The sequence below is a fragment of the Carassius gibelio genome, chromosome A24, assembly GCF_023724105.1.
Source record: "Carassius gibelio isolate Cgi1373 ecotype wild population from Czech Republic chromosome A24, carGib1.2-hapl.c, whole genome shotgun sequence".
In the NCBI taxonomy this organism is placed as follows: domain Eukaryota; kingdom Metazoa; phylum Chordata; class Actinopteri; order Cypriniformes; family Cyprinidae; genus Carassius; species Carassius gibelio.
This window is the reverse complement of record NC_068394.1, coordinates 16,329,806-16,346,721: the sequence shown is the minus strand read 5'-3', so window position 1 is coordinate 16,346,721 and position 16,916 is coordinate 16,329,806. Positions and strand designations below refer to the sequence as shown.

Here is a 16,916-nt window from a genome sequence, read left to right as displayed (position 1 = left end):
CCATCAATGATGAATATGCTTCAACTTTTTCTGTGTATGGATTTTGTGAATAAGCACTACAGAATAATACAAGTTAATTTAAAGTATATTATTGTTTATTTTATTTGGATTTTTATTATTATTATGATTATTATTTGTATTTTTTTGTATTTTTTTTTGCCACACCCCCCATAATCCCACGCCCAAACATAATGCAACACGGTGACATCGCGCTATTGCGCCATTTTGCGACTACTTGGCGGTCTTTTTTGGATCGGCAGGCATCAGTTTATCAGGCGGCCTGCGGTGCACTTACAGCTCAAACTGTGGTGAGTATATCTGGATATTAGATCATGTATAACGTAAAAGTGTTTATGCCCCCCTATATAATGATATTACTTGTAATACGTATCAAATACATCGAAGTGTTTTAGCTGCAAGACCGATGGGTAGAGATAATTAATTAAAAAATGGTAACGTTAACTGTTATATCCCTGAAATAAAAACGCCTGAGTCATTAAAGCCATCTAACTGTTAGCGCTGAAAAACAGTTCAAATAAAGTTTAAACTTGAGACATATGTTTTTAATTATTATATTATTATTATTATTGTTTCGAATAATTTAACGTTAAGCTTTTCATCATGAAATTTGTTCGATTCATTGCTTTTTTTTCTTCAATTGTGTCATGCGAATTAGTTATACAGGTGTTTATAGTAACTTAATATTCTGCTGTGTTTAATAAATTTTGGATCTCCTTTAGCTGTCAGATTTCTACACACGATGTAAAGAGGCTCCTTTTTTATTTATTTTAAGCAAAAACAGCCTTTTCTTCTACAAGCTCTAGTTTTATATTTGGGGTTCAAGTTTATCACTAAGGTATAGTATTTAATATAGTGTGAATTTAGGGGCTATACTATATGAGGTTATAACTTTTGTTTTGTTTTTGCTTTGTTTTGCATTTATCTCTTTGCCATGTTCTGAAGAAGCCATATTGTTGTAAGGTATGTTTTTTTGTTCATTTATAAAAGAGCCGCTAGAACAATCTGCTTTAATATATTACATTAATTAGATTAAAATATTAATAGATTGAAGGTAGTTAATCTGATTCTTCTGGTTTTCTTGTGTGCTCTTCTGTTATCCTATAATTTTGCACTTTACAGTTGCTAGCAAGGAGAAAATGAATGAAATTAATATTTACAGGCCAAGTTGTTGAAATAGTGTTGGTTTTAAATTTTGAAATTGCACAATATAAGTTGTTTTGCAATAAGATAAAAACCTGCCAGTTTGGGTGAGCCTATGACTTTTAATCTAGTACCAACTGGAGGACCTGTATGATATCTGCATTATACTAGATATGATGAACACGTAACAGAAACTATAACACCTGCCTCATAATGTGTCATGTATAATTAATTATTTGGGCATTACTCTTGTATCCACAGGTTGATGAAAAATGAGGTCATGGCCTGTTTCAGTATGAAGTGGGGGAAGGGGAAGCTTGCTTTCACCAAGATCAATCTGTACACTGTTGTCACAGGTAAAACAAAATTAACATATAATACAAATATTAGCATAATATCATTGTGACATTCAGCGTTGTTTAGTTTCTGTTTTAGTTGGTTTAGTGAAAACCAGTAACCTCGTATTGTAGGTACTCATCTGTCACACAGAAATCACACAAACTTCCATATATACACTTCTTATTGATTGGCAGGTCATTCCTGTTGCCAGCCTATCTTTATTGTTCAGAACTCTAACAATTGTTTTTGCATTCTCTAACAATTGTTTTTGCATTTAATGTATTAGACATTAAATGTTAATTTACCTTAAGACACTCTGCAAAAAAATACTGCAATGTGTCTTTGTTGTCATGGTTTTCTTTTGCTAGATTGTCTGCTTAGTGTTTGTCAATTGCATCACAAGCTGAAATATATTTTGATGACTTATAGCATGTAATTTACATTCATGGCTCTTAAAGCTAGGGTAGATTTTTATTTTTTTCTAAGAAACCAAATCAATAGTGTAAGTGGTCTAAATGTATTCTGTGGAAGGCATAAAAAAGTGGTTAATGATTACATTCAGTGATTACTATAGTGCATCATATCCTATACTTACACATTTTCTTATTCAAATATTTCTTACAGAGAGTGTCCAGAAAACATCAAAAGAGACGGGGCAAATACTGCAGCAGCCACTGCCTTTTGTTTAAAATATGCCCCAGCAGAGCCGTCGCAAGGAGGGTGAGAGGCCCTGTGCAAAGTTGATGTGCGAGGCCCTCTACAATTTTGCGTGTGTATGTGTGTGTGTGGTGGGGGAGGTTGCTGTAGCAAGGCAAGGCAAGTTTATTTATATAGCAAATTTCGAACAAAATGGTAATTCAAAGTGCTTTACATAAAATTAAGTAAAATAATCATGAAGAACAAAACTAAAACAAGCAATTTTAAAACTTTGGAAATTATTAAAAAATTGACTTGAATTTAAAACAGTTAGAAATAGAAAATGATCTTACAGTTGATACATAAAATACAGTGCAATCAGGTCGGACATCGCACAGTGCTCATTCAATAAATGCACAGCTAAACAGATGAGTTTTGAGTCTAGATTTAAATGTGACTAGTGTTTTAGCACAACTGATCTCTTCTGGAGGCTGATTCTGGAAGCAATGTATTTTGGTCCTAGGTCTTTGAGTGACTTCTAGACAAGTAGAAGTACTTTAAAATCAATCTTAAATGTAACTGGAAGTTAATGAGGACTGGTGTGATATGCTCAGATGTTCTAGTCAGAATCCTGGCAGCAGTGTTCTGGATGAGCTGCAGCTGTCTAATGGTCTTTTTGGGAAGGCCGGTGTGGAGCCTATTACAATAGTCCACCCTGCTGGTGATAAAGCATGAACAAGTTTCTCCAAGTCTTGGCTGGAAACAAAACATCTAATTCTTGCAATGTTTTTTAAATGATAGTATGCTGATTTAGTTACTGCTTTGACATGACTACTGAAACTAAGGTCTGTCTCCAGAATCACACCACGTTTCCTGTCTTGATTTTTAGTTGTTAGACCCCTAGAGTCAAAGTATGCATTCACCTTAAAAACTTCATCTTTGTTTCCAAATGCAATGACTTCAGTTTTTTCCTTGTTTAACTGAAGAAAGTTCTGGCACATCCAGCTATTAATTTCATCAATGCATTGGCAGAGGGAGTCAGTGGGGCTGTATTCATTTGGAGATAAGGCTAGGTAAATCTGGGTATCATCAGCATAGCTGTAATAGGCAATTAGGTTCTTTCTCATTATTTTACTTAGAGGAAGCATATACAGGCTAAACAAGAGCGGTGCAAGAATTGAACCTTGTGGGTCTCCACATATCATGGATGTCTACTTAGACTTATGCTCTCCTAGACTCACATAATGATCGCTCATTTTTAAGTATGACCTGAACAATTTGAGTACCATCCCAGAAAGCCCGACCCAGTTTTCCAGTCTCTCTAGTAGTATGTTATGATCGACAGTGTCAAACGCAGCACTGAGATCTAGCAATACCAGCACTGATATATTGCCAGAGTCACAATTTAAGTTAATATCATTTATTATCTTAATGAGTGCTGTCTCTGTGCTGTGATGCGGTCTGAAACCAGATGTTTAAGTATTTATTCAGCTGATTAAAAACTACCTTTTCTATAATTTTGCCTATAAAAGTAAGATTAGATATTGGTCTATAATTGCTCAAAATGGTGTTATCAAGATTGCTCTTTTTCAGGAGGGGCTTAACAACTGCAGTTTTCAGGGAGTTTGGAAAAGTCCCAGAAAGAGATTTACTTCTAAACAGTTAAGCACACTTTTGAAAAAATATGTGGGAAGTGTGTCAATATAGCAAGTTGATGATTTTAGTTGCTGCACTATGTCTTCCAAAATGTTGTTTGTTTTCTTACTGACTATTATTGGAGCAATATCATTAATAACATTCTTAACTTTTGAGTTGAAGGAATCAAGGAGAATATCAACAGAGTCGGTTGGTGTTAAAGATATGGCCTCCGTAAATAGTACACTAGTGTTCTTGTTAGGGCTGCACTATTAATTGCATGCAATTGTCATGCATGTCTCGTCAGTAAAGCTGGATCTGTGATTAGCGGTTGATGTCAATAACCTGCTTTCAAATGGAGCCGCACTTAATAGACAGAGCCGTAGTTCGCTGACAAGCTACGCAATCTCACGTTCATAACCGCATGAGATTCTTCTGCGATTTTGAACGCAATAATGCACCACTTGTCAGCGAACTACGGCTCTGGTTATTAAGTGCGGCTACATTTGAAAGCATATCCTTCTGACAGAGACAGTTCTAGAGTAAGTGGTAGCAGAGATCAATATATCAAAGAAAATACAGAAGTGATCAGATAGTACTACGTCCTTAATAACAATGAATGAAATGTTTAGAGCCCTACTGATGATTACATCTAGTGTGTCCACCTTTGTGTGGGTCCATGCACATGCTGAATCAAGTCAAAGGTATTTAGAACTGTTATCATTTGTTTGTAGTTTTGTTTTCTGCATTGTCTATGTGAAAATTAAAATCCCCTGCATTAGCAAAACAGTCAAACTCTGAGGAAATCATTGATAACATTTCTGTTACCTCAACAAATGCTGAAGAGTATTTTGGAGGCCTGTAAATAATAATAAAAAGAATGTGTTGAGCACCTTTTAGCACAATCCCTAAATATTCAAAAGACAAGTCATGACCAAATGACACTTGTTTGCATTGATAGACATCTTTAAAAAAGCAGCTCCACCTCTCCTAACAGTCCTGCAAACACTCATGGAAGTGAAGTTAGGAAGGACTGCTTCATTGAGGACTGATTTAGTGAGCGAATGTTTAAAGATGCTAACTTGATGGCAGTGCTTTATGTCATTACATCAGTTTTAGTTTGATGCATATTAGGTGAGTTTGCCCTTCGGCTTAAGATGGCCTTAAACTTTCTGTCACATGATAAAAGTGAAATTGAGAAAGCTACAGGCACACTGGGTTCCCACTTGTTCTTTAAACATTTGTGAATGTTGCGGTTATAATAGCAGGGACCCGACACATATCACTGAGAGCTTCTATCAGTTGTTTTTGGTTTGATGTTTTGGGACCCTGCTGTTTTCTTGTTGACATTTGCGGGCTTGCAGCGAATGAGTGAGAGAGTTTAGTCCAAGCATACACCAATTCTACCATTTTCAGTGAAAAGCACAGAAGTGGAGATGCTGGAGAGAGGAATAATGTGTCTGGTGAGATGGGTTGTGTCTCTGGTGTTTCTTGTGGCTGTGATATGTTGTCTTGGCTTCCCCGGCTGTCTTCAAGAAAGTCATCCTTGAGTACTGAGTCTTGTATCTGTTTTGATACATCACAGTCTGTCTGTGAGGAGCTCTGAGGGCAGGTCTCTTCCGGGATGGTGTCCATCAGCAGTGCTTTTTGTGGCTGCATGGTGTTATCAGTTGGGAGTGGTCCACTGATGAACGACTGAACTTGGAGTCTTCAAAGTGTTTGAAAGAGTTCACTGAAGTCCTTCTTAAGGATGTTTGACTGCTTTTTGAGAGTATCATTCTTCCCCACATGGATTGATAATTAGATTTGTAGTCTTGTGCTTCATTTTCTGAAGTTCCGTGTTCACATAAGAGACCGTTGCTTGAGGAATGCAGCATGTTATTGTAGTCCTGCTACGGATGTTTCTGATAATAGAGTCACCCACTATCAGTGTCCTAGGCTCGGCTATGCTCTGAGCTGAATGTCACTGTCTGTAAGTAACGGTGTTAGCTGCTAATCACATTTGGGGATTCCTCACCCGCATTCATTAATTCTTCAAATCTGTTTTCAAGATGTATAGTGGGAGGTAGAATACTGGTATTTACAAGCCTTGTCATAGTTGAATCTGGGGTAGAGAAAGCTACGGCAGCAATACGAGAAACTCATGACAATCTGATGTCTTGTGTTCCTCTGGGTCTTGCACCCTGTTTGTGCCATCGATTAGTGTGATGATCCGTTTCGGCTTGTTCCTCTACACTTGGTACAAACTGTTGAGATTCAGAAGATTCACGGGACTCACCGGCTGAGAGGGTCCATGACGACAGTCTGCTGAGTGTTTCGCCTGTTTTGGAAGTCCAGCAAGTAACTTTGTTTCAAGAATCACAATTCTTTGTAGAAGTTTGCAGCAGTTCATGCAACAAGTAGATCCAACAGGAGGCATTTTCTCTCTCTTCCATTTGAATGTAGGCAGTTGTTTTCCCATCTCCAGAATGTAAGCTGCTGGCAGTGGGAGGCAAAGTCTTCTTTTGTAGTATTATTCCAGTCAAAAAAAGTTTTTAGTTTTAGCGTTTGTGCCAAAAATATTTTGTTTGAGCACTGTGCTGATCTGCTGAAGTAAAAAAATCGTAGAAAAATCTGAGAAAAGTACAGAAATAATAAGCGAAGTGCAGAACAGTAGGCTAGAACGTCCGAACGGTAGCAAAGCCAGAACCGCAACAAACTCAACTTTAACATGCATCTGTTCGATTGTGATGCCTTGCTCACTGACATGCTTGCGCACAAATCATGGCCACACACTAGCTCATAAGGATCTACAATCATAATTATAATAAGTTAATAAGAATGCTCAAATTAGTTCTAGGCTTGTAGACAGTTATATATGAAGAGTTCAGATGGAAAGAGCGATCCAATATTTTCTCATCTTCCTATGTTTATGTTCAGTATTTCACTTTATTGGGAAAGAAAAGAAACTGTTTATTGCTATTAAAGTGAAATTAAACGGTACTAGGTTTTTGCAGCTGAATTTTACATCTAAAATCAATTTGCACTATTTGAAAATAATATTTTCTTTTAAAATGTGCACTCTCACTCTTATTCGTATGTTTAATAGTCGAAAACGCAAATGTCTATTGTCACATTTATTTTATGTTTTACATGAATCATTAACCTATCGCATTTTTTCAATTCAAAAGGGCGAAATTTCATACAAGGTTGAGTAGTTTGCATCTCTAGATAGTCTATTATGTTTAGTCGCTGAACATTTCAATCATAAAACAGTTCTCTAATACCGTAGGCTACTGCTTACATTTTTCCACAAACTCTAGTTATGTTGTGACAGTAAGACCCACATTCTTTGATATGATTGGCCATCTCGACCACTGAGGCAGACCAGCCTAGAGCCTTGCACGGACCTAAAATTTAAGCCCTATCCCTAGACCTAGATTTTTTTTTTAATGGCCAAGCGGCCAGTGCCAGACAGTGAACCTATGGATCAGTTTAGCCTTCTTAAATCATCACGACTTGCCTAAAATAAAATCTATAGATATATAAAACAGTTCAAGTATTTTAAAAAATTAAACCTAGATAAATGTGCGCTATATCCAGTAGTTTGTGCGGAGAGTGCAAGCAAAAGCGTGCTGGCCAGTGCAATCACTTGCATTTTTTTCAGTGGATATGCAGTAATTTTTGCTCATAAAGGTAAGAGTAATACATCATTCGTAACTGTAAATTGTCTACTTTTATTTGTGTGCAATCACATTATCAACAAATCGTTGTGCTTTTATAAAAAAAAAAGAAAATAGTCATGATGCGCTTTCTACCGTCTCGTCTTGAACAGGAGCACTTAACAAAAATGAACCAAAGCTCAGTGAATACATGACTCACGGACGTGACAAATATATCTATAGAAAACTTTAAAAGACTACTTAACAAAATACAACACATCAGAAACAAAAACTCATTCATTATAAAGATAATCCATAAAGATGAACTTCTCTCTTAAGGCTTGTAAAATTAAGAGTTGGCGAGTCAGGATTAGCAACATCATCCTTGCTACACCAACTCAGAAAACTATTTATTAGTAAATAATTCAATCTCATTCCTATTTACCCCATGACTCATTTATGGTAATAATTTTTTGAAGATGCTTTATGTCAAGCTTAAGCCTTTTGCGTGCATTTAAAAGCAGAACACTGTGATGCTGCGGGACACTTAACACTGTTAAGCCGCTATTGACAGTCATGTTAGCACGGTCTCGTGTTGTTTCCCTCAGTGCGGCAATTTTTTCATCACTAATTGATGGATGTCTTAAATATAAAAATAAGGAGAAGCCTTAAACAGGCCTAAGGACAGCCCGCATCTGAACTATGTTGTGGAAATTGGCCCGAAACCCGGCCTGGAGTGTAAAAAAAGTCAGGGTGAAATGCAGGGCTCTAGACCATTTAAAAGTTAAACTTTATAACTTTTTGTCGTCCTATCAACAAACAGCTTTACTCATTCTTATACTTAGAGTCTTGTACTGTCTATCCGCTATGACTATTTTAGTCTACCAAAGGACAAGATGGGTGGAAAAAATAGTAATAAAAATGAGATATAAATGACATAAAATGCAGGCGAGGCCCTCTAGAGGTGTGAGGCCTAGTGAAGTTGCACACTTTGCACAGCCCTTGCGACGTTACTGTGCACCAGACAGGGTGGGTGGAGGTGGCAGGAAAAAAAGAAAGATGTTAATAAAATGTATGTTAATGTTTTCAAAACTATTCAGTTCCAATAATGTTGATGTTAAAATGTAATTATTTTGTAAATGTTCTGTTCCATGTTAAATGTAAATGATACAACATGTGAATAAATAAATCATATTTGTTATAATCCAGTTCATCTCTTAGTCATTTTTCTGATAAAACCACAAAACATTTGTGTATTCCATTTTCAGACAGTCTGACGTTAGATTCTGACGTCAAAAAGATTTTCATTTTCATCCAAAATGCAACGTCTGACCAACGTAGCAGACTGACGTCAGTCTGACGTTGGGTTCAGACGTCAACCAGATTTTCATTTTGATCCAAAATGCAATATCTGACTAACGTTGGAGATTGACGTCTGTCTGACGTTGGGTTCTGACGTCAACCAGATTTTCATCCGAAATGCAACGTCTGACCAACGTAGCAGACTGACGTCAGTCTGACGTTGGGTTCGGACGTCAACCAGATTTTCATCCGAAATGCAACGTCTGACCAACGTAGCAGACTGACGTCAGTCTGACGTTGGGTTCGGACGTCAACCAGATTTTCATTTTCATCCAATATGCAACGTCTGACCAACGTTAGAGATCGACGTCAGCCTGACGTTGGGTTCTGACCTAAACCAGATTTTCATTTTCATCCAAAATTCAACATCTGACCAACGTTGGAGATCGACGTCAGCCTGACGTTGGGTTCTGACATCAACCAGATTTTCATTTTCATCCAATATGCAACGTCTGACCAACGTTAGAGATCGACGTCAGCCTGACATTGGGTTCTGACGTCAACCAGATTTTAATTTTCATCCAAAATGCAACGTCTAACCAACGTTAGAAATCGGCGTCAGCTTGACGTTGGGTTCTGACGTCAACCAGATTTTCATTTTCATTCAAAATGCAACGTCTGACCAACGTTGGAGATCGACGTCAGTCTGACGTTGGGTTCTGACGTCAACCATATTTTCATTTTCATCCAAAATGCAACGTCTGACCAACGTTAGAAATCGACGTCAGCCTGACGTTGGGTTCTGACGTCAACCAGATTTTCATTTTCATCCAAAATGCAACGTCTGACCAACGTTGGAGATTGACGTCAGCCTGACGTTGGGTTCTGACGTCAACCAGATTTTCATTTTCATCCAAAATTCAACGTCTGACCAACGTTGGAGATCGACGTCAGCCTGACGTTGGGTTCTGACGTCAACCAGATTTTCATTTTCATCCAAAATGCAACGTCTAACCAACGTTAGAAATCGACGTCAGCCTGATGTTGGGTTCTGACGTCAACCAGATTTTCATTTTCATCCAAAATGCAACGTCTAACCAACGTTAGAAATCGACGTCAGCCTGACGTTGGGTTCTGACGTCAACCAGATTTTAATTTTCATCCAAAATTCAACGTCTGACCAACGTTAGAAATCGACGTCAGTCTGACGTTGGGTTCTGACGTCAACCAGATTTTCATTTTCATCCAAAATTCAACGTCTGACCAACGTTGGAGATCGACGTCATCCTGACGTTGGGTTCTGACGTCAACCAGATTTTCATTTTCATCCAAAATTCAACGTCTGACCAACGTTAGAAATTCGACGTCAGTCTGACGTTGGGTTCTGACGTCAACCAGATTTTCATTTTCATCCAAAATTCAACGTCTAACCAACGTTAGAAATCGACGTCAGTCTGACGTTGGTTTCTGACGTCAACCAGATTTTCATTTTCATCCAAAATTCAACGTCTGACCAACGTTAGAAATCGACGTCAGTCTGACGTTGGGTTCTGACGTCAACCAGATTTTCATTTTCATCCAAAATTCAACGTCTGACCAACGTTGGAGATCGACGTCAGCCTGACGTTGGGTTCTGACGTCAACCAGATTTTCATATTCATCCAAAATTCAACGTCTGACCAACGTTGGAGATCGACGTCAATATGACGTTGGGTTCTGTCGTCAACCCGATTTTCATTTTCAACCAAATTACAACGTCTGACCAACGTTGGGATCCAATGTCAGCATGACGTTATATTGACGTCCGGTGCCTGCTGGGAAACACACTGGGCACAGTAACCAATCAGAGACAGATTGTGTATTTCCGAGGGAGGGGCTTCAGACAACCAGGAACTCATTAGACCATTTTGACAAGAACAGAAACAGCGGAAAAACAATGAAAAAAGCTGATCAACCAACTCTTTAAATGTGCTTTAGGAATAAACTTTTTTTTTTTTTTAAGATCTTTCAGCACATAACTAATTCAATGGTCCTGTAATTCAGTGTCAGTATCGCTTCGCTTAATGCTGTTTTCTGCTTGTCCTGGTCTTTTCAAATAGGACTAAACTTAGAATAATCCAATAAATTAACCTGTTAAATGACCAAATGACTCAATTAGCATTGGGTGCCCAGCGGCGTTTAATCTGCTCTGAAGTCCTCTGAACTCGAACATTGACCTGCGCTCAAATCTTGGATGACAGGGTCCTCATTTATCTCCATCTCTTTCTGCCGTCCTCTATAGTCGTTTTGTTGTGCCAAGCTTATTTTGTCCTCTACTTAGAGGATGATGACAACCAAGTTCCTTTTATAAACCACCGCAGCAAGTACAGCTAATTATTCATGCGAGGTTGACAATGTGGCTTAACCTCCTCTAAACGCTGGATAAAAACTAAGCCATGTCGAGTTCCACTTTCAGGAGAACTTCCTCCGTTGCCATTTGCATTTGATCCTCTCCAAATTAAAGGTTGTTTTTTTTGGCATTGTGCACATGGTTAGTGCGTCGATACACGTGGCTAATTCTTCACATGACCTGGCATGGTATTATAAAGTGTGGTACCTGTCATAGAAGGGCTTTGGTTTTAATACACTAAATTAACAGTCGCACCTCTCTGAGACTCAACCGAAACCTCATACCGATAAACAGATATTTTTGCATGCTTATTACATCTCAATTAGCGTGTCTTGGCTGTGCAGGGATGATTGCTCTCTGGTCCCACTGCAGCAGATGCCTGGGGACATGAAAGCCCAACACTCACGGTGACATATTCATTCTCGTTTCTGTCTTGGAGCTCCACAGTTAGTCTCTGTCTTCCAAACTCTGAAAAAGAGCAGTGAACCAGCCAAATTTAGACTAGGTCACGGTCTCGTTCATGACCTAAGCAACGGTTCACTTTAAGCTGTGAAAATTCCTGCTAAAGCTGCGATATATTGCGTAAGATGAGGAGGACTTGCACGGATAGAGTATCCAGTATGTTAGACAACAGCTTTGTTGAGTTATTGATGCTGAGCACATTTATTGTATTGTATTGATTATTTTTCAGCAACTGGTACTTTTCATAAAGAGGCTACAAAACTCAAAAGCAATTTCAACAATGGTAAGTTAAAGGTGGTTCTTAAAGGAATAGTTTACCTGAAAATTTGACATTTCTGAACATTTACTCTCCATCAGCTCATCCAAGATGTAGATAGGTTTGTTTCTTCATCAGAAAAAAATTGGAGAAATGTAGCATTGCATAACTAGCTCAGCAATGGATGCTCTGCAATGAATGGGTGCCGTCAGAATGAGAGTCCAAACAGGTGATAAAAACATCACAACAATCCACAAGTAATACACAGAATTCCAGTCCTTCAGTTAACTTTTTATGATGCCAAAAGCTGCATTTGTAAGAAACAAATTCATCAATGAGGCCTTTTAACTTAAAACTATTGCCTTTGGCCAAAGTAGGAGTCCATAATAACACTTTCTCTCACAGCAGAACACCCCCACATATTTGTTTAGAGCTGGTTTGACTTGTAAATGGCGTTTGATCTTTTGCAGATTTTTCTACTGATTTAGACCAGATTACATTTTTACTGGAGAAAGCAATTTTATGGATAGTAGACTTAATGATGGATTTGTTTCTTACAAACACACAGCTTTTCACTTCACAAGACATTCATTGATGGACTGGAGTGATGTGGATTACTTGTGGATTATTGTGATGTTGTTATCAGCTGGTTGGACTCATGTTCACTGCAGAGGATCCATTGCAGAGCAAGTGATGCAATGCTACATTTCTCCAAATATTCCCAGAAATATTGTTTCAAATTAAATGAATTTCCCGAAATCGGTATGGCATACCTACATATACCAGAGGAAAAGAAAAATACAACTGAAGAGTTTCCAAACTCAAAACTGAGCAGTGAACCAGGTCACAGTCTAGGACATTTTCTGCTCAACTGGGTGAAAATTTCCTGCAAACGCCATGTGACAAGCTGCATACAATGGATCATCTCTTTCAGAAACACAACCATATCCAATATCATGTTTTGAATCTAAATGTGAAAATGACAATTCACTTAAATGAGTGACTGTTCTGAATTTGAGCACATCAAATTGTGATTAATTTACCTTGCTTTACTTGTTAAAAGCTGGTCCATACACTGAACACAATGTATGGTCTCAATCCACATATAATACATGCTAAGGGAAATCTCCAGCACATCAAGAGATTATTCTAATTTCATTTAGGCCTTTATTCTAAATAGCATTGTTTTATGTCTGAAAAGTTGGAAGGGGCACAAGGGTGATAAAAGACCACAATTACAAGACTGCTGATCACATTTAATCATTATGTACATTAATTAAATCTCCAGGCTTGAGGAATACAAACTGTATACTCTCACTCCACTTGGTTGGGCATCTTAGCATTCCATTAGCATGTATTTCCAACAACTACAATGAATTCCTAATTACCCACTGATATTGCATTGTATGTCGAGAAGAATCTGGCCACAATAATGACCACTGGACATAAATCTGCAGATAAAATCAATAAGGGGGTGACCAATATGACTTAACATTCAATTTCTTCATAAAAGATGAAATGTATGTAGGTATTGTCTTTGATAATAAAGTTAAGGACTTCTGTCTGTCCATAAATTCAAATTGCATGTCGTAAACACTAAATATGCAAAGTCACCACCTGGTCGCATGAATATTAGATGGAGATGTTCTGATGTGAAGGGAATTAACATGTCAGCCCACCTAACTAAGCAAGCAAATGAGTCTGCACTCATCCCTGAAGCATTAAAAAAGAGGATGCAACAAATTCATCTAAACAGCTCTCATTAAGAGTGGTTCAATAGAGGAAACGGCTAAAAATCCCAGCATAAGGTTTTACTTGGACTGTTGCTATGATACAAACCTTGCATATTGCTCTAGTAATCGAAGAAATTGCAGTGAGATGGAAATGATTGATTTGTTCAGTCTTCCGTTAGTTCAAACAATCCCGGCTCATAAATATGCATCAAAGCCAAATAACTGGATCGATGGGTGTTATAATTATATAGCAGGGTGAGAGTGAAACAGTGATATCAAGTAGACAATCAGACACTGAGCACATTGTTTACATATATATATATATCCATCTAATTCATACATTATTCATTGTTCCCAAAGAGTGAGCTTACAAATTCTCCATCAACCAATACAATAATGTCACTGCAAGCAGCAAGCAGTGGGTCCAGAAGCAAATGGGAACACAAAATGGATTTAAATGGGACATTTGGCACAGTAGATGCTGTGGATACTGTCTCTGTTCACACTATTCACAATTCTACAAGATTTAGCAGAGATGTTCGAAGCATGTTATGTTCATCCTGATGTTGCACTGAAAATACAAAACCTCAAAGAGTGTCCTAATCAAAAATGGAAAAGCATTCAGAATGTATTCTAGTTCATAGAGTTAAAAGCTCACGTGAACATACACACTTAAGATCTTAGATGCTTTTCCAAAAACCTTTCCGCTTGGCATCACATCAAAAAATAATAAACCTTGTGGTTTCTGCAATGCCCCAGTGACATGAAACACAAAATGATGCAATTACATGTTGCTACTAATTATCACATGGATATTCATAAAGACAGGGCATCTACATTAGCAATGAGCTGTTTCTCTAACCACAGGCATGCAGCAGTGGCTGCCTTACATCCTGAGGTGTCATGGCAGCCGAAACCTAGTGGTTTCTCTAATCAGAAGGTTGCTGGCTTGATCCACACAAAGCAACAGCAAGGCACTTAACCCAGGGTTGCTTCAGAGAGCTTGTTCCAGTAACTAATGTAACCATGATGCTACGGATAAAAGCATTTTCTAAGTGACTACATGTTTTTAAAACCAAAGACACAATGCATTGAAAATACACAATTAATGAAGCTGTAAACAGCAAAGCTTTATTTCTATTAAAAAAATAAAAATAATAATAACTAAATCCCAGATTAAACTTCACACAAGAAAGCTGGAAACTACAGTAGAATACTGTACAGAGTGTCTGCTTCCACTCAAAATAGGAATTTTCTTAATTATATAATAAATAATCTTTTGGGTATTTTGAGCTGAAACTTAAGACACATTCTGTGGACACCTGAGACTTATATTATCTTGTAAAACTAAGCATACTAGGTCTCCTCTAAGGCATATTATTCTTAATACATTACACAATATTTGGTAGCACTTTATTTTCCAGTTCTGTTCCTCATGTACATACTATGTACTTATTATAGTAATTACAATAACTATGTAATAACTAGGTACTAACCCTGAACCTACCCCTAAACCTTACCCTACCCCATGTAGTAACCTTGTTTTACCAGAACTTTCTTAGACATTGTAAGTACACTATAAGTACATGTTAGTACACGTACTGTAAAATAAAGAATAGAAAATCCATGTTCCTTGTAAGCATCAGTGACAATAGCTTTCTTTCTGAAAGGCCCTCTCTTCCCCAAGAGTGCTGCTGATCAGTCCTGAGGTTGAAGACAGCCTCAGGTGGGACGTGTGCCAGTTGTTAGCACACCTGTTTGTCATTCAAGCAGTATTGGCCCCAATGACTGCTGAGTCAGACTGAGCCGTAGCTGTGTATTCACTGTGCTAACATGTGCAGCTCCCACACACACCCACTCAAACTTAGTGCACAGAGTTCAGATGTGAAGACATGCATAGCAACCGTGCAGGGAAGCAATACATGGTTTGACACTAACAAGATGCTAGAAATTATGCAATGTAGATTCATGCAGATTGCTACTTTGACTCTTCAAATTACAAGGTTGATATGTCTCGAATACATAAAACTGCTTAAAGGGATAGTTCACCCTAAAAAATAATTATTATTCTGATAAATAGTTTACTCATCCTTACTCATCTTTCTTCAGCAGAACACAAAAGAAGATTTTCGATAAACGTTTCAACTTCTCGTCCATATTATGAAAGGCAATGGAGTTCAAAATATAAGCTCGAAAAAAAAATGAAAAAATGAAATTAATTAATGAGCACATTTCTGAATTCAATATGAAATATAAATTTACCTTATCTATTGTCAATCACCTAAAAAAAATATGAACAAATCATCCATGTTTTATCTATCTATTTATATATTTATGTTCACTGAGGCGCATTACTCCTCATTTCCTATTTCTCCTATTTCAGTGGTTAAAATCCGGCAGATAATTCCCCATTTAGCATCTGGGAGCTGCAGGAATAGCAGTAGAGCACTGATGCATGATTTCCAGCTGCTGTCAGTCACTCACCAGCAGGTGGTGCAAGCAGCTGTTGATTGAGACCAAAGCAACAGGTGGATTAAGTCATTTATTTACAAAAACTGATCTGCAGAAATGGAGCAAGCACTAAGTAGTTTTTTTTTAATTATCGGGGAATGTGGAAAAGCTGATTGTGTCTTTGCTGTCCCCCATAGCCTACATGTAAGCAGCATTCTCTACCACAAAGGAGATTATATATGCTATTTTACCCAATGCTGATGTACAGAACTAGCATTATATCTAAGGAAGACATATATTGCTTTCAGTTACTTAGTTTCCATAAGTTTGTAACATGGCTTGTGTGACGCTGTGCTGTAATACTGGGGATCCCAGTATTACACTCCAGGATTCCCCAATGAGTAATTCTCCTCAATGAATTAATACTGTATCTTATAAGAAAAAGTTACAGAAACTAAGCAACTGAAAGCAATATATGCCTTCCTTAGATGTAATGTTAGTTCTGTACTTCAGCATTGGGTAAAACTGCATTGTAATCTCCTTTATGGTAGAGAAAGCTGCATACATGTAGGCAACGGGAAACAGGCTAAGATGTTGATTTAAACATACACACAGTCAGCTTTCCACATTATTGCCCCGATAATCAAAACTACTTAGTGCTTGCTCCATTTCTGCAGATCAGTTTTTTAAAATAAATGACTTAAGCCACCTATTGTCTTCATCAACAGCCGCTTGCGCCACCTGCTGGTGAGTGACTGACAGCAGCTGGAGATCATGCATCAGTGCTCTACTTTTCCAAATTTGGAAAGTGAAATAAATGGACAACATTTTGGACGTGAATTCTAGAAGGGGAAGGGGAACATAAATTACATTTTTAATTCTGAAATTAAAATGTTTTCAGTTAGTGATAT

General features: G+C 37.7%; 1 long non-coding RNA gene and 1 pseudogene across 1 annotated transcript; one reads left to right on the top strand and one right to left on the bottom strand.

Annotated features, from left to right (window-relative positions):
- Window positions 1-8,620, top strand: LOC127946477 (uncharacterized). The gene is made up of 4 exons (XR_008151096.1): window positions 1-308; window positions 964-981; window positions 1,423-1,517; window positions 2,125-8,620. It is a non-coding gene; the product is annotated as an uncharacterized LOC127946477 (long non-coding RNA).
- Window positions 1-16,916, bottom strand: part of LOC127946116 (phenylalanine--tRNA ligase, mitochondrial-like) — a 140,625-nt pseudogene that overhangs the window by 108,476 nt on the left and 15,233 nt on the right.